The 19,941-nt window shown below is 39.3% G+C and overlaps 1 protein-coding gene across 2 annotated transcripts in view; it reads right to left on the bottom strand.

The window, feature by feature from the left end:
* The window catches only part of cadm2a (cell adhesion molecule 2a), a 901,104-nt gene that overhangs the window by 196,330 nt on the left and 684,833 nt on the right, over nucleotides 1–19,941 (bottom strand). The gene's annotated exons all lie outside the window — the stretch shown is intronic.

Here is a 19,941-nt window from a genome sequence, read left to right on the forward strand (position 1 = left end):
CAAGACGAGATGTGTGTTTTCAATTTCATGTGGGAAGAATAAACATATTATATCCATATATTCTCTCTCTCTCTCTCTCTCTCTCTCTCTCTCTCTCTCTTTTTCTCTTTATATCACTAATTTGCTAATCACACCAGTCGTGGTAAATAAAATAAAAAAAATCTATGAAAGACTGTGAAAACTCTCCACTTTCTAAAATAAGACCTCAAGTCTTACTCGTCTCTGGTTGATGAACTTCCTTCAGCTAAATAATTTGCATAAATTTACATAAACACACCACGACAGAGGATCTGCTATAGAAGTGGAGACACCTCATGTTTTGAAAACGAGAGCCACTAAATGACAGACGTTTGTCTCATATGGTTATCATCTCTGCTGTAATATTTTATTTTTTAAGTAATCTGTTCGGTCTGCTGAAATACTTTCTGGTCACTGATCTGCCATTTGACGATCCTACTTTAGACTACTAAGACTCACTCGGACTCCTGCTGTAGGACTTCCTCTGCCACATTCAGTATATGTACCACCCCGATTCCAAAAAAGTTGGGATGCTGTGCAAACTGTAAATAAAAACAGAATGTGATAATTTGCAAATCATGGAAACCCTATATTTCATTGAAAATAGTACAAAGACAACATATCAAATGTTGAAACTGAGAACATTTATTTATTTTTTATTTTTTGAAAAATATATGCTCATTTTGGGCGGCACGGTGGTGTAGTGGTTAGCGCTGTTGCCTCACAGCAAGAAGGTCCGGGTTCGAGCCCCGTGGCCGGCGAGGGCCTTTCTGTGCGGAGTTTGCATGTTCTCCCCGTGTCCGCGTGGGTTTCCTCCGGGTGCTCCGGTTTCCCCCACAGTCCAAAGACATGCAGATTAGGTTAACTGGTGACTCTAAATTGGCCATAGGTGTGAACGTGAGTCTGAATGGTTGTCTGTGTCTATGTGTCAGCCCTGTGATGACCTGGCAACTTGTCCAGGGTGTACCCTGCCTTTCGCCCGTAGTCAGCTGGGATAGGCTCCAGCTTGCCTGCGACCCTGTAGAGCAGGATAAAGCGGATAGAGATAATGAGATGAGATGCTCATTTTGAATTTGATGTCAGTAACACGTTTCAAAAAAGTTGGGACAGGGGTATGTTTACCACTGTGTTGCATTACCTCTACTTTTAACAACACTCTGTAAACATCTGGGAACTAAGAAGACCAGTTGATATAGTTTTCAAAGAGAAATGTTGTCCCATTCGTACCTGATATATAATTTCAGTTGCTCAATTGTTCGGGGTCTCCTTTGTCGTATTTTGCACTTTATAATGTGCCAAATGTTTTAAATGGGAGACAGGTCTGGACTGTAGGCAGGCCAGTTTAGCACCCAAACTCTTTTACTACAGAGCCATGCAGTTTTGATGTGCAGAAAGTGGTTTGGCATTGTCTTGCTGAAAGAAGGCAGGCCTACCCTGAAAAAGATTTTGTCTGGATGGCAGCATATCAATCTGAAACATGTATATATCATTCAGCATTAATGATGAACTGTCACCACAGGCTTGCTCATTGGGGATAGTTTAGGGATAAAATTAGCTCATGTTTAAAGTCATTTAAATTCTGTAAAGCTGCTTTGTGACAATGTCTATTGTTAAAAGCACTATAGAAATAAACTTGACTTGACTTGATGCCTTCCCTGATGTACAAGCTACCCATGTCATGTGCACCCTCATCCCATCACAGATGCTGGCTTTTGAACTGTGCACTGATAAAAATAGCCCAGGAGTAATAGGGTTATACCCGGAACAAATTAGTAACAAGCTAAAAATTTCAGAATATGTTCAGAATACCTTTAGGAACAACATACTAAAAGTCCCCGGAAATCCCTCTTGTGCTCTCTGAGAAATTCAAGATGGCGTCCAAAATGGCCACCAAATGGAGATCTGCCCATATCTCAGGCCCAAAACAAAATATTAATGCAATTAAAAGGTCAGAATATATGTTTTGTAGGGTAGGAGAGTAAATTCCAACATGTGTGTATTAATTACATTGTGTATTAACATTAAATAATAACAATGTACGCATTATTATAACAGTATATTTGTGTATAATGTGTTCGCTTGCCATGTCTGGTTAGATTGTCATATTTTTGGCACTGGGAGTTTCACTAAAACCAAAAACATCATGAACTCCAAAACATTAACTTCAATCCATTATAACAATTTATTTACATATATTGTTTATTATAACAAGAAGCTAATCCAACACAATAAATCATGGCGACTGAGTGTTCCTCAAATAATGAACCTATTTACAAGAAGACAACTGGTCATTGTTCTATAACTTTCAACTTCAACAATCAATAATAATTACAGACTTATAATTGTAAATCTATACATGTGCTATTTAATGTACACTACCGATTATAGAGTGTGGATCCATTGGTTACTCGTTCACTCCGTATCATCCTGTTCTGTTCACAAAACAACAAACACAATTACTAGGGGTTGGAGCACTTATTTTCATTAATATTAATTAAAGTAAATTGGTGGTGTAAAATGAAAAATGGCATGTTAAAAGGTCATGCTGAGTTCAGTCATTTTTAAAAGGTCATGCTGAGTTTAGTCATTTTTTGTCCGAACACACTGGCATTGCTAGTAGTAAAGACTGGCGCTAGAAACTCAAAGATTAATTTTTTTCCACCCTTAAACAAGCTTGAATAAATTCCCTACTTCACTGATGGTACAACAAAGGTCCAAGCATTACAACTGAGGCACTAAGAAGTGTTTAAATCTACTCATTGTTTATAAGCAAGAGCTTTTATTGAGGCAGACCTTTTTGTCATGAAAGTCCCCGGAATGTTGAAGAAGTGTACTGAAACAGCTTGCCATTGTAGTTTTAGAAGATAGAGTTCTCAAATTTAATTTCCCTTTAATATTTTATCAAAGCTTAAAGATGCACTAAATATTAAGGAAATTGATGTCTAATTGTTGTCTTACATTATGTTCATGTATGTAGGTAGCCTACTAAGCTAATCTGTCAATCATGTCAACCATCAAATTCCATGTAATTTCCACATTAATGACCTTGTAATCTTGGTTAATTTTAACAGTGTGACCATGGTGAATTTGCATTGCTTGTATGAGAGAACATATAATTTAACATTTTAATTGCATTTATATTATGTTTTATCCCTGAGATATTGAAAAATCTCCAATCGGCGGCCATTTTGGATGCCATCTTGAATTTCTCAGACAGCACAAGGTGGATTCCCGGAGACTTTTAGTATGTTATTCCTAAGGGTATTCTGAACATATTCTGAAAAATTCAGCTTGTTACTAATTTGTTCCGGGTTGGACTCAATTTTGAGCTAATGCTCTTGGGCTACAAGCCGGATGGTCCCTCTCCTCTTTAGCCTGGAGGACGTGGTGCCCATGATTTCTAAAAAGAATTTCTCCTTTTGATTATCAGACCTCGGGACAATTTTCCACTTCACCTCAGTCCATCATAAAAGAGCTCGGGCCCAGAGAAGGTGGTGGTGTTTCTGGATATTGTTTATATATGGTTTTAACTTGCATTTGTGGATGCAGTAATGAACTGTTTTCCCAGATGATGGTTTTCTGAAGTGTTCCTGAGCCCATAGTGATTTCCACTACAGACACGTGTCTGCTTTTAATGCGGTGTCACCTGAAGGCCTGAAGATCACAGGCATCCAGTGTCAGTTTCCAGCCTTGTCTCTTGCATACAGAGATTTCTCCAGATTTTCTGAAACTTTTCATGATATTATGTACCATAGATGTGATCCCCAAATTCTTTGCAATTTTACATTGAGGAACGTTATTCTTAAATTGTTGCTCTGTTTGCCCGCGCAGTCTTTCACAGAGCGGTGAACCCCTCCCCATCTTTACTTCTGAGAGACTCCGCCTCTCTGGGATGCTCTTTTTATACCCAATCATGTTACTGACCTGTTGCCAATTAACCAAATTATTATTATATTTGTTTTTGGCATAATACAACTTTTACAGTCTTTTATTGGCCCTGTCCCAACGTTTCCAAAATGTGTTGTTGACATCAAATTCAAAATGAGCATATATTTTTCAAAAAACAATAAAATTTATCAGTTTCAATATCTGATATTTTGTCTTTGTACTATTTTCAATGAAATATGGGGTTTCCATGATTTACAAATCATCACATTATGTTTTTATTTACATTTTACACAGTGTCCCAACTTTTTTTGGAACTGGGGTTGTATACAGGGGTGAAAGTAACTTTTATTTCTTGCCGGAATTATTATTTTGAGTCATAGTGCGCGCACAGCGCGCATTGAAAAATACACCTAATTATTTATTATTGTCTACTTATCAAGCATTCACTAGGACTTCTTATCACTCAGTAGTACTAGTATAGTACTTTATCACACTATCACTCTTTCATCCACCTGTATCAGTTTTTGATGATAAATAAATTGCAAACACATCATTTCAACAACACAATTGTTTTAATAATATTTTTTTTAGCTGAACAGTTGAAAACTAACTTTTCGTTTTGGACATTGGACACAGAACAGTGTAACAGAACAGAAAAGTGAAAGTTTTTAGGTAAAACACTTAAAATAAATTCCAAAGAGGCTTGAATTAGCTGTCCCAAACATCTGTCTACTAAAACACTTTGGATACCAGCTGCACACGTTGGCACAAGATGGTTAAGCAGTGGGCTACGCGCATTATCTCGCATGTTGTCTGTCGAGTGAAACATGGAAGGAATTCACTTCAGACATAATTCAGAGACAGATCAGAACGAGTTATATGCAATGTATATTGAGGAAAACGTGTTGCTTTTGGTAAATTGACGTTAGCAGGTGTGTTATGCTGAAAGTGCATTTTTTTTTCTCAGAGACAGTATATTTTTCTTTCCGGTACGGCCAAATCTTTTAGTGGTATGCCGGACCGGCCAGGACCGGCTTACTTTCACCCCGGTTGTAGATACATGCAAACTAATATTCCACTATTATTCCAAATATGATAATATTCAGAATTTGATATGGGTTATGGAAACAGCTGATTACGTTCAGATATTCCAAATTTAGCATTTTCCAATTAAGACATGTAGGATATGCCAATATTATATAGATTTTAGGAGCATTCTTTCGACGTGGATGCAGCATGTTCTGAATATACGTCTCAGTGAGGGCTTTTACGGCAGTTTGTGACATACGGCCTCTTGCCTGTTTACAGCCAGCTCTGTGCATTGTACACAAACCAACTAGACAATCGGAGTATTCATGCATGTCAACGGGAATATTAGTGAAATATTCATTTTCCTTAGCCATGTAAACACCTTGGTAGGAATATTGTCTAGACCAAAAAACAGAATATTTGGTGCATGTAAACGTAATTACTTATGTTTCTGCATTCATTAGTTTATTAGATGCAGAACTTTTTCACTTACGCACACTATGACTTGACCTCAGCAGCTGGCTGCTGATAAAAACCTCTTCTTCCAAACACTTTCCAAAGTTGTTCAGGCTCCGCACACCTGCAAGTCATACTTAGTGCAATCAACACAGCGTAACATCGCTCATAACACTGACAAGTGCACCAGTACCCTGTGTCTCTTACACAAACACACATACACACACTCCAACAGATGCTGTTCAATCACACCCCTCGCCTGGGAGAGTGTAATTGCAGGCCAAGTATTACCAGCTTGATGCCGAGTGCAGAGGTGCACAAATGAATTAAAGACCACTTTACAGAAAGCTACAGGCAAAGGTGAAGAGTTCAACAAGCTACAAATCTGCTCTGGCCCTCAGAACAAAATACATGTGCTCACACTGTGGAAAACAAACAACTCCAAGTGTGGGTTTCAACTAAACACGCAGAGAAATGCAACGTAGACATTAAGGAGATTAGATTCATTAGATATCCGAAGTGCACTCATTTCTGTTTTATCCCTAAATCTGAAATTAATTGAATTATTTTTCCTTTTAAAATTGAACTGAATAATATTTATTAAATACGTGGGCCCTGATTTACTAAGATCCTGAATAATTTGTACTGAATTCTGTGTGCACTTGGATCAATTGTGTGTGCTAATAGTGGGTGTGTTGTGGATGATTTACAAAACACAACAGTGTGAATGAAATCCCTCGAATTAAGTCAGTTGCAGAAACAATACATAAGTGAGATTTTTTGATGTGTGCTAAAGTTTCCAGTTGCAGCAAGTTAATCAGATATGAAAAAGACTCCCAGATGAGTAACGTGAACTTAAAACTCTAATAAAATGCTGACTAAAGCCAGTGAGATCCACTGAATTATTGTTTAAAATTAGATAGGAATAAATGAATAAATTATTGCAGACATAATTATGCACTATCATGGGCATAACTTTACTCTGTGCCATAGATGAAAAGATAAGCCCTACTTAATTTGCATTTATGTAATAATATCATGACTGTAGGTTTCTATGGCTAAAATACTGTACATTTCACAAAATAATAATCACCATGATGTGAATATACTGCAGGGCAGCACGGTGGTGTAGTAGTTAGCACTGTTGCCTCACAGCAAGAAGGTTCTGGGTTCGAGCCCAGCGGCCGGTGAGGGCCTTTCTGTGTGGAGTTTGCATGCTCCCTCCGTGTCCACAAGGGTTTCCTCTGGGTGCTCCGGTTTCCCCCAAAGGCATGCAGGTTAGGCTAATTAGTGGCTCTAAATTGACCGTAGGCGTGAATGTGAGTGTGAATGGTTGTCTGTGTCTATGTGTCAGCCCTGTGATGACCTGGCGACTTGTCCAGGGTGTACCCTGCCTCTCGCCCATAGTCAACTGGGATAGGCTCCAGCTTGCCTGCGACCCTGTAGGACAGGATAAAGCGGCTACAGATAATGGATGGATGAATATACTGCCATATGCGACAAAATATACAGTACCAGTCAAAAGTTTGTACACAACTAATCATTCATAGGTTTTTCTGTATTTTGATTATTTTCTACATTGTAGAACAATACTGAAGACATCAAAACTATGAAATAGCATATGGAAAATATAAGGAATTATGCAGTAAACAAACTGCTAAAAAACAATATGTTTCATATTTTAAATTCTTCAGTGTAGCCACTGTTTATCTTGATGATGCTTTGCACACTATTGGCATTATCTTAAATAACTTCATGAGGTAGTCACCTGGAATGCTTTTCAATTAACAGGTGCCTCCTCAAAAGTTAATTAGTGCGATTTGTTGCCTTCTTAATGCATTTGAGATCAAAGAGGAAATAGTAAACAAGACAGAGACTGTGAATAAAGTCACAGTGATTTGCGCTAGGGGCAGCACGGTGGTGTAGTGGTTAGCGCTGTCGCCTCACAGCAAGAAGGTCCGGGTTCGAGCCCCGTGGCCGGCGAGGGCCTTTCTGTGCGGAGTTTGCATGTTCTCCCCGTGTCCGCATGGGTTTCCTCCGGGTGCTCCGGTTTCCCCCACAGTCCAAAGACATGCAGGTTAGGCTAACTGGTGACTCTAAATTGACCGTAGGTGTGAGTGTGAATGGTTGTCTGTGTCTATGTGTCAGCCCTGTGATGACCTGGCAACTTGTCCAGGGTGTACCCTGCCTTTCGCCCGTAGTCAGCTGGGATAGGCTCCAGCTTGCCTGCGACCCTGTAGAAGGATAAAGCGGCTCGAGATAATGAGATGAGATAAGATGATTTGCGCTAGCTGTTACAAACTGGGATGTCTGGTCATACCTGATAGATCCGGAACAGTAAGAGATACTTGAGAAACACTAAGCTTACTTGTGAATAACGCTTAGTGAGGGAAAGTTGAGCCTTGCTGACCTGAACAAAACAAAAAACAAACAAACAAAAAAACCTGATTGAAAAAAAATCATGTACAGTGGTGCTTGAAAGTTTGTGAAGCCTTTAGAATTTTCCATATTTCTGCATAAATATGACCTAAAACATCAGATTTTCACATAAGTGCTAAAAGTAGATAAAGAGAACCCAGTTAAACAAATGAGACAAAAATATTATACTTGGTCATTTATTTATTGAGGAAAATGATTCAATAGTACATATGGTATCTGTGAGTGGCAAAAGTATGTGAACCTCTAGGATGAGCAGTTAATTTGAAGGTGAAATTCGAGTCAGGTCTTTTCAATCAATGGGATGACAATCAGGTGTGAGTGGGCACCCTAATTTATTTAAAGAACAGGGATCTATCAAAGTCTGATCTTCACAACACGTTTGTGGAAGTGTATCATGGCACGAACAAAGGAGATTTCTGAGGACCTCAGAAAAAGCATTGTTGATGCTCATCAGGCTGGAAAAGGTTACAAAACCATCTCTAAAGAGTTTGGACTCCACCAATCCACAGTCAGACAGATTGTGTACAAATGGAGGAAATTCAAGACCATTGTTACCCTCCCCAGGAGTGGTCGACCAACAAAGATCACTCCAAGAGCAAGGCGTGTAATAGTCAGCGAGGTCACAAAGGACCCCAGGGTAACATCTAAGCAACTGAAGGCCTCCCTCACACTGGCTAATGTTAATATTCATGAGTCCATCAGAAGAACACTGAACAACAATGGTGTGCATGGCAAGGTTGCAAGGAGAAAGCCACTGCTCTCCAAAAAGAACATTGCTGCTCATCTGCAGTTTGCTAAAGATCACATGGACAAGCCAGAAGGCTACTGGAAAAATGGTTTGTGGATGGATGAGACCAAAATAGAACTTTTTGGTTTAAATGAGAAGCGTTATGTTTGGAGAAAGGAAAACACTGCATTCCAGCATAAGAACCTTATCCCATCTGTGAAACATGATGGTGGTAGTATCATGGTTTAGGCCTGTTTTGCTGCATCTGGGCCAGGACGGCTTGCCATCATTGATGGAACAATGAATTCTGAATTATACCAGTGAATTCTAAAGGAAAATGTCAGGACATCTGTCCATGAACTGAATCAAGAGAAGGTGGGTCATGCAGCAAGACAACGACCCTAAGCACACAAGTCGTTCTACCAAAGAATGGTTAAAGAAGAATAAAGTTAATGTGTTGGAATGGCCAAGTCAAAGTCCTGACCTTAATCCAATCGAAATGTTGTGGTAGGACCTGAAGCGAGCAGTTCATGTGAGGAAACCCACCAGCATCCCAGAGTTGAAGCTGTTCTGTATGGAGGAATGGGCTAAAATTGCTCCAAGCCGGTGTGCAGGACTGATCAACAGTTACCGGAAACTTTTAGTTGCAGTTATTGCTGCACAAGGGGGTCACACCAGATACTGAAAGCAAAGGTTCACATCCTTTTGCCACTCACAGATATGTAATATTGGATCATTTTCCTCAATAAATAAATGACCAAGTATCATATTTTTGTCTCATTTGTTTAACTTCTCTTTATCTACTTTTAGGACTTGTGTGAAAATCAGATGATGTTTTAGGTCATATATATGCAGAAATATAGAAAATTCTAAAGGGTTCACAAACTTTCAAGCACCACTGTTAATTGACAGAGTTATTTGACTGAAAAAAAAAATCCTGTTTTTCATGGATCAGTCCAGATCAGTGATCTGGATCAGCACCAAAAGTCATAGCAACGTAATTCAGCCCAGAGGTATTCTTCATGTGAAATTTGGTGATGATTGGTTGAAAACTGAAGGAGAAATAGCATCCTAAAAAAATGTTAGGAGAATAATAATAAAAATAATAATCCATCCATATCACTACAGTGACGTGGCCACTGTGATGGCTTCAGCCATCACAGTCTCTAGGGAACATTACAGTAGTGGTTTCCTGTTGCCTTCTACTGGATTGTTATAGAGGTTTTCTCCTCTCAACCATTCACACACACCTATGGACAATTTAGAGTCACCAGTTAGCGTAACTGCATGTCTTTGGACTGTGAGAGAAACCAGAGCACCCAGAGGAAACCCACACAGACACAAGGAGAACATGCAAACTCCACACAGAAAGGCCCCCATCAGCCTCTGGGCTTGAACCCAGAACCTTCTTGCTGTGAGGCAACAGTGCTAACCACGTGCACCACCAATAATAATAATAATTGCGCTGCTAGCACAAATGAATAATAAAAACTACGACAGTTTTCTGTCACTCGTGAATATGTTCACTACTCAAAGATAAACTTCATATCTTTGTGTAACCATGTAATATCCTATATATAAAATAATACTGCCATAAACCATACGGATACTAGGGGAAAGAAACTAATCAAACCTGAATCTCTGGCCATCAAGCAAATTTTTCGAGATGGTCACTCTCTAGTTGTGATTTAATAGAAAATAAACAGTATAAAAACAGTCATGCTCAACACTAGTCTTGGATGGCCTTCACTCAACAGTGAGCTCTTAGCTCTGACATCTGCGAAACCTTGTAAATTGGCAAGTTCAGAGATCTTTAAGTGGAGAAATCTCAACTTGTTCAGGATTCGAAAACTGGAATTGGGCACACCTACTATAAAAGAAACAAGATTTTAAGTAGATTCTGCACATCTAATTTCAGCAATGTTTACACCACAGGAAAAACCTTAATTTAAAAGTTGGCTCGCCCTGAAAGATCCCCAGATAAAGACTGCTCCATCTTCTAAATAATAAAAATAAAACTGTCGTAATCCATATTACATTAAAAACTGCTCAATTACGTAAAGAGAAACGACATCCATCATTACTTTAAGACACAAAGTGCCTTTTAATTAATACAAATAAAGAAAACCTTTGAATTAGAAGGTGTGTCCAAACTTTTGACTGGTACTGTAAATGTGGGACAAGAAAACTGACACCAACTGTAGTGCTGTGCTCATTTCAAACTATCTTAATAGAAGAGGTTTATCTTAGAGGATCTATTTAGCTACAAACTCCACCAAAATGTCTCATCTCATTATCTCTAGCCGCTTTATCCTTCTACAGGGTCGCAGGCAAGCTGGAGCCTATCCCAGCTGACTACAGGCGAAAGGCGGGGTACACCCTGGACAAGTCGCCAGGTCATCACAGGGCTGACACATAGACACAGACAACCATTCACACTCACACCTACGGTCAATTTAGAGTCACCAGTTAACCTAACCTGCATGTCTTTGGACTGTGGGGGAAACTGGAGCACCCGGAGGAAACCCAGGCGGACACGGGGAGAACATGCAAACTCCACACAGAAAGGCCCTCACCGGCCACGGGGCTCGAACCCAGACCTTCTTGCTGTGAGGCGACAGCACTAACCACTACACCACTGTGCCGCCCCCCACCAAAATGTAATTTAGATTTTCACAAAGTGTTTGGATCAGTTTGTGTATTAACAAGTTTAAAAATAAAGTGGTGGAGACATGTCTTGCATGTCCTCAGTGTTTCCAGGTAAAGTGACACATGCTGTCTAGGGGTTTACGGTTAATTAGCATAAAAGTCTTTTAGCACAAGTTCTAAAGTCTCTTAGCACAACTCTAAGTTCTTTAGCACAAGATCCAAGAACACTTAATCTTTATTACTTCATCTGCGACGGAGTAAGAGGGTGAGGTATTGTAATCAGTGCAGTTTGTTTGTTTGTTTGTTTGTTAACAATCTAGAATCTAGACAGTTGCACTGATTGACTTCAAATTTTCAGGGTAGGTGCACAATGGTCTATACATCGCCTGGTTAAATTTTGGGGGTAATCGGGTGAAGGTGAGGGTCACTGGAAAGGTCAGCCTTTCGGTCCAAATTACATATTTTCCATTATAACTCAAAAACGGTTGCCGATAGACAGATGTTTACTATTATGAGCATATAGGAATTCCCATATGGTCTTTCATTTGGCACCATGATCTTTGACCTTGAGTGACCTTGAAAGGTCAAACTCAAGGTCACGGATTTTCAGAGGGCTGTAACTTGAAAACAGTTGATGGCAGACAGGTATTTACCATTATCAACTTATATGTAGTGCCATATGAGCTTTCATTTGGTACCATGATCTTTGACCTTGAGTGACCTTGAAAGGTCAAACTGAAGGTCATGGGTTTTCAAAGGACTATAACTTTAAAATAATTAATGATAGCCAGATGTTTACCATTATCAACATATAAGAAGTCCCATATGGGCTTTCAGTTGCTGCCATGACCTTTGACCTTGAATGACTTTGAAATGTCAAACTCAAGTTCATGGATTTTCACCTGACAGCTGATGATTGAGAAATATTACCATTATCAACATATAGGTATAAAATAAGTGCTACCGGGTGAGGTTTGTTTTGCCTGGCAACACTTGTTATGAATACTTACTGATCATGTTTAAAGATGTTTGATGGATTGTTTTAATAAAAGTTGCTGAGATTCTGATCGAAAAAGAGCGATTGTATTTTCCCACTCCGCCATCTTGAAACTGTCATGTTTGATGTAGCCCGTATGTTAGTCACCAATCTTCCCTCCAAATTATTTAACACAGCACGTACCCTGACACAGTACACCGCTACAGCCAACTTCCAGGTTTGTTTAATCTTTATTAAAGTGCTAAGCTTAAATTATATCATATTTATTATTTATAATTTGCAAATTTGATAAAGAATGAAAAATCAAGCAAAATTTACAAGATGATAAGACTTTAAAGAAAGCTTTTCATTTGTTCATTTTAAATTTTTTTACAAAAGAAAAAAGGTCGAAAGAAAGGAAAACTGTCCAGCTATTTCAATTATTTTATTAAGCTATTTGCATTTTACATCATTGCTGTGACTTCTAAATGCAAGAAAGTGAAATAATTAAACTTGAAACAAAAAAAATCCCCTTGATAATCAATTAAAATGCAGGTGCCACTAAAAATGCACATGATTTAAGAAGCTGGCTGAATGTTTATATTGCACTTTTATTTAACTGCCATTCATTCTAGGATGCATTAGTGGAAGTTTCTTTCGTTTGTTTACATATCAAAAGTGTTGGTTACTTCTTAGTCAGCAAAGCACGTTGTCAAGCAAGGCAAAAGACATAATCCCCGGTTAATTAATTCAGCAAATGTGTAATTATTGATAGTCAGTTGAATTTGTGACATGATCAGAAGTGACTGAAGTCAGGGCTGCCAACTTTTCGAAATTCCTTGGAGTGAGATTTTTTTTTGGGGGGGGGGGGGCGGTCGACGGCAAAATTTTTCCGCACACCATGCAGTAAGTGGGAATTTTGTATTCAGTTTGATATTCACTTGTCCCCCTGCATTCTGGTGTTTTGTTTGTGGGTCGTCCAGCTGGAGATGGACAATGGGGGGGGATTTGAGATTTGGATTTAGTAGATGTTCCTGCATTCTGGTGGATTTTTGGAGTGGCCTGCTGTGCCATACCTACATTCTTACACACCCTGACTTGCCAGGCCTTCAGCTTGTGGCCAACAAAAGCACCAAGTTTTGGCTTAAAAGCCCCCACACTAGAAAACTACAGATGACTGCCAATGTTCCTGTAGCCCTATAGATCTGTGTTTCAGATTTAAAGGCAAGTTCATGTTTGAAAATATTTCATCAGCTAAGCCTAAACACCTTCTGAATTGAAACTAAATGTTAAGTTTTTAATAACTGTTGCAAAAAATAAGATTGTCCATCATTGACTATTCATTATGCATTTAAGGGCTTTCCCCACCACTGGGTTCAGCAGAAGATTGGCATGGGGAAAAATATCAACAGCAAAAGAACAAATAAAATGCTTAAACAGTAAGCAAAATGTGCATGTGCTACAAGAAACATTAAAATGATTAAGTTTGAACAGTATTGAAACACAAAAAGCTGAACCTTGGCCATAGGTGGGAATGTGCACACAAAGTTGGGCTTAAAAATTTTGGTCATACTTAAATAAGCTATATTAATATATTTCTTATGAATTTATTTCTTATCTATGTTTCTTATTAGTAATAGAGCATTCATCAGGGCCTGTTATTTGACAAATATTCTCTACCTGTCTTGCCCTCTTTGAAACCCTGTCTCCTCAGTATATTGTTCTGTCTTTTTTTTTAATTATTCACTAGTTCAAGTTCTTTGATATTACAGGTGACCATGCTTTATTTACTTTAACTGAGCAATTACATACATCATAAATAATTAAAAATAAATACCCTGTAAATAAACAATAGGTATGGTGGCTAATGGCTCTTCTTGCATTTGTAATATTATCTCTTACTTGCTTTATTTTACAACATTTCCAGTATGGCTTCAAATAAAGTCATAAAGTATGATAACATACAGTAAACAAACTAAAAATGCGCCTTAATAAACGTGTGCTAAGGAGGTGCTCTCCCGTGCTGCTTGTTGGGGAAGATAGAGGCTGTGGCATGGCAGTAGGCCTATAATGATTTAGCATGCCTAGTACACAGCTCTCGATATGGCATTAAATATTCTCACAACACTTATAGGCTAAAACGATTCAGAAACTTTATATAAGTTCATAATTACGCCAGTAACACCACACATTGGCGTGCATATGCACAAACCTGTCTGAGACACCCGTCTTCAACTCGGATACCTTCTTCTCTCTCCTCTTCCTCTTAATTGACGGTAGGCAATTATCCAACTTCCGGTGAGTGCAGCATCATTAGATGCGCCACCTACCATAGGGGAGTGTGTACAGAAGGGAACACCTCTCTGCCTGTTTAGCCATGCGTAAGGCGTAATTGATCGATCGCAAGTGGTTGGCGCAACGCAATGGGTAGCCTAGATCAGATAGATAAACTAGATTTTTTTCTAGCATGAGAAATTGGAGGTATGACATGTCAGCGTGTGAAGACAATCAAATGTGTGTGTCTCACGCTCATTGCATGAGAGTTGGCAGCCCAGCTGAAGTTACAGGTGTGGTCAGAAGTTTACATACAGTGACATGCATGTCATGGCAATATTGGGCTTTCAATGGTTTCTCTGAACTGTTCATTTTCTGTGGCAAAATGATTGTACAGCAAAGCAAAGGGGAGTCCCATATACGATTTGTACATTGGGGGAGTGCCTGTTAGAGAGCGCACTTGTCCTGGGCCATCGGCATAGTGAGGTAGGGTGGCCAGTTCCTTTCCTCGCCACCTTTAACTTCCCCAGTGTTTCCACCAGGTCCCCATTCACTGCTGGGTGGACAGGGAGCGAACCCCAGATCCCCGTCGAGCCGAGGCTCGAACCAGGGACCTTTCGCTTAGCGGTCAAGCGCTCTAACCACTTGGCCACCTGCGCTCGATTGTACAGCATTTATCTTTAATAGAAAAAAAAACATGAATTTGGTGCACAAGTTTCAATTTTCTTTGGGTTTTCTGAAATCAACACAGGGTCAAAATTATACATACAGGGTCAAAAATTTACATACACTCACTTAGATTATTAATTCAGAGATGCTGAAACTTCCAAAATGTCATTTATCTTGCCAAGGCCGAGGTCTCTTAACTTCCTGTTAGTGGTTATGATTGACTACAGCTGGTAGCTTCTCTGTGCCTTCATAAAAAAGGGTTTGTTTACAGCACTCATTGGATTGACCAACACACAGTAAAATAGGAAAGTCCAAGGAGCTCAGTGCAGATCTGAGAAAGAGGATCGCAGATGTACACAACTCAGGAATGTCTCTTAGCGCCATTTCTAAACAACTGCAGATCCCAAGATCAGTTCAAACAATTGTACGTAAGTTACTGGAAGGTGTAGTCACTTTGCCAAGCCACTTTGCTTCAAGAAAACCTAAACTGTCACCCTCAGCTGAAAGGAAATTGGTTCCAATGGTCAGGAACAACCTGGGAACCACCATGGCACAGCCCTGCCATGAACTAGAAGCTGATGGATCACTGTCTACAGTTCAGTGAGTTTTATATTAACATGGACCAAGAGGCTGCTATCCAAGAAATAACCCCCTACTCCAAAATTGACATCTTCAAGCTTAACTAAAGTTTGCTACTGACCACTTGGACAAAAAAAAAAGCCTTCTGGAGGAAAGCTGTGTGGTCACGTGAGACAAAGATTGAGTTGTTTGACCACAATGACCATGATGTACAGAGGAACACTGTACCAGCTGGTGGTGGTGGTAGGATCATCATGCTCTGGGGCTGTTTTACTGCCAGTGGAACTGGTTCATTGCACACAGTGAATGGAATAATGAAGAAATAGGACTACCTCAGAATTCTTCAGCATAACCTCAAACCACTGGAAACTTGAACATGACTGGGAGTCACAACAGGACAATGAACCCAAACACGCATCAGAGTAGGTTGTGGAGGATAAAGCAGGCTGACATTAAGCTTAAAACAAGCCCTGACTTCAACCCTATTGAAAGTATATGGACTGTGCTTATAAGTCGAGTCCATGCCAAGAAAAAAAAATTAATTGAACTCTATCAGTTCTACCATGAAGAGTCGTAAAATATCCAACCAGAATTCTACCAGAAGCTTGTTCACGGTAAACAACAAAAAAAAAGTTTGGTCAAGGTGAATCTTGCAAAGAGACATTTTACCCAAATATTAGGTGTGCTGGATTTTGACCATGTATGTATACTTTTGACCTTGTGTTGATTTCAGAAAACCCAAAGAAAACTGTGCACTGAATTCTAGTTTTTTTTTAAAGATGCGATGCTGTACAGTCATTCTGCCACAGAAAAAGAACAGTTCAGAGAAATCATTGAAAGCCCAAATATTGCCATGACATTCATATCCAAGATGACGTCCAAGATGTATGTAAACTTCTGACCACAACTGTATCTATGAAAGTGCCCACAATTCAAGGATTTTTATGGCTTAACTACAAATATCCAAAGACACCAAAGAATTGGATTTTCAGTCCACGTTTCAGGGATCAACAACTGATCCTTAACATGCACAGCAGCAGAAATTCTGGCTTCCAGTCCCTAAGCAATCATAATAAACCCCTTCCTATATCAAAATGAGTATATTTTTTTCGATCATTGTGATCATAATCCAGAACTGTGCTAAAGAACACAGAGTTGTGCTAAGAGACTTTAGAACTTGTGCTAAAATACTTTTGTGCTGAATAACTAGATACCCTGTCTAGGTATTGTGTTAATATGGCAATTGTGAATGAGAACTTGTTTCAAAAGGCTCTGTCTCAGTGCTGTTGCCATCACAGGTATGAACATGTGGTGAATATTTAATATTGAAGCAACTTTTCCACAGCAATAATGTCATCATTTTGAGAAAATCTGACTAAAACATCAAGTTGATAAACCTTCTCCTGATTAAGCCTCACTAAATTGTATAATTTTGTCTTCACCTGGTGGAAACCAACTTCCACAAATTTAATACATAGTTAGGTTAGGCCAGATGTATTTATTTGCAAACACAATTACGATTCCCAAAGTGATTTTCAGGCACAGTAAATCAATTTGCATTGACAATGCCCTGTAGTTTATACGTTTAGCTATAAAAGCCTCAAAATGCAAAGCCTCAAATCATTAAGCAAGACGCATAAAATTCACAAGATGTGATATTTTTGTTCATGTGAAAGACACAAATCTCTGTAGACCCTGTTAAATCAGCATACATGATTTCTTACTAATAGGTTTCAATGTGCTTTTACACACATACACTGTCAGAAATAGGAGTATAAAAGGAGTGCATTTCTATCCTCCAAGGTACAATCTACACTCATGTACCCCCTCAGGCTCATTATTGGACCTCAAGGTAACTGTGTGTATCTTTCAGCGGCATGGTGGTGTAAGTGGTTAGCACGGTCGCCTCACAGCAAGAAGGTTCTGGGTTCGAGCCCAGCGGCCGCCAGGGGCCTTTCTGTGTGGAGTTTGCATGTTCTCCCCGTATCTGTGTGGGTTTCCTCCGGGTGCTCTGATTTCCCCCACAGTTCAAAGACATGCGGTTAGGTTAATATGGGATGGCCTTGGGTTGAAGTGCCCTTGAGCGAGACACCTAACTCCCAACTACTCCCCGGGCGCTGTGAGCATGGCTGCCCACTGCTCTGGATATGTGTGTGTGCTCATTGCTCAGGTGTGTGTGCGTGTGGGTGTTCACTGCTTCAGATGGGTGAAATGCAGAGAGGAATTTCACAAGCGTGTGATGAATAAAGTTGTTCTTCTGCTTCTTCTTTTTAGGGCCAAAAAGGTACATAAATGTTCCCTAGCAGTATTTTAAAGAGTACAAATAAGTACCCTAGATGGTACTGCCCCAGTGACCAGCCATTGTACCCCTAAAGGTACAATAATGTACTTTATTTTCTGAGAGTGTATTGTAGATCTTTAGTAAGTCAGAGCCTCAGTTATATTATTTTGATTGTTCACTTGTAACATCAACAATTTGACACCACTGTATCATAAAATATAATTTACATTGATTTACACTTTGCGGCGAAGAATGGCTATGTACCGATATTTAATTTCCGTTTTGAACATATCAACATCTATACATACTTTAAAACCATTATCTGATCTATATACATGCAAAGGCAAAGGTTCACTCAGATATATATATATGCACTGAAATGATAATCAGTAAGATTTCTTGAGATTTTCTAAAGGTAAAGTTGTTCCAATGCCAGTAGATTAACTAGAATAGTTATTTAATAAGAGGTCCGTAGACTAAGCATTCAGTCTCACAGACACTTCACAGATGCTTGAAAGCAGGGGTTCTCAACTTTTCTACTTCAAGGCCCACCTATTCATACTTATAAGAAATCAAGGCCCATTAAAAAAGATCCCCAATTGTTTTGGTTCATCTATTCTATTCGAATTTAATAATCTATTGTTAAGTGTATTAATGGGATGCAACATCACTCCCTGTTACAGATGGGAGCCCAGGAATTAAATAAATGCAAAAAAACCCAAACTGTTTTTAATTGTATGTATTGTACTGCATTTAAAACTGTATGGATATGCCAGAAACCAACATAAAACCATGCATGCAGGGCATTCTCAGTCAAAAGGGATTAATGATCCAAAAGTGGAGTCTGGTCCATTAACACAAGCACTGATTGCCATGTTTGTGTGCAGCAAACAAGCAAGTTATTAAAACCAAGAAGTACACTCAAAAGAAGCGGATATAGAAACCACTCAATGGGATAGATCCTTCCATGTTAACAAAGAAGGATTTTTCCTGTGAGTTGGAAAATTATCCATCCGTTGAGTTCCCTGACACCTCAAACTACCTGGGGTGCTGCAGACATCATTCTACATGGTCAAACAGATGAAAACCTAGAAGAGCATGGAGGCATACAACTTTTTATATGCGGCTGGGTTAAAGATCTGGGGATCAGGACACTACAAGATAGACGGCGGTAGACGGCTCTAAGTGCAGGAAGAGTGTTTATTAGCAGGTGTGATATTTATAAAAACAAAACACAAACGAAAGCAAAACAGAAAGCAGAATCATAAAGCAGAGTATTATAAACATGGCTAAACACAAACGTGACAGTGATAGTGATAATACTTCGCAAAGCCTCCGTGAAAACAGCGTGTGCTGATTGTGCTCAAAACAGCATCAGGTGTTTCCCATAATGACCGGGTCCCAAGCGCGCACACAACGCACTCTGTGAGTGTGCGCGGCCGCTCGAGCTGCATCAAATTCAAGTGTGCAAAGGCGTGACAGTCAAGTGTTCACCTGCTATGTGACCACAACTTTTAGCTCACATGTATATCACCATGCATTGTCACCAAAACGCCACATTTTCATCGATAACCCATTGCAAAGCATCATGAGCTGTAGTGTGATCGTAGCTTAATGAGATGGATGTAATGTTGGATGCAACCCAGCAATTATGAGTATGACTATGAGTAAAAATTAGCTTCAACTTGAAAAAAAAATGCACGGCTCACTAATGGGCTGTGACCCGGTGGTTAAGAAACACTGCTTTAAAGCATGGAACTGGTCTAAAGATGGCGTTTAGACATTTTAAAGCATTGATCTGATTTAAAACCTGTCAAAGCTCTGAAGGGAGTGATGAGATCAAAAACCTGTAAATACTCTAAAAGCTAATGGATGAGCACGATATATCTTACATCATTTATCAAATGTAATATGTTAGCAGTCCACAACATAAATCATGCTGCTGCCCTAGTTTGC

Source organism: Neoarius graeffei, chromosome 25 (genome assembly GCF_027579695.1).
Source record: "Neoarius graeffei isolate fNeoGra1 chromosome 25, fNeoGra1.pri, whole genome shotgun sequence".
In the NCBI taxonomy this organism is placed as follows: domain Eukaryota; kingdom Metazoa; phylum Chordata; class Actinopteri; order Siluriformes; family Ariidae; genus Neoarius; species Neoarius graeffei.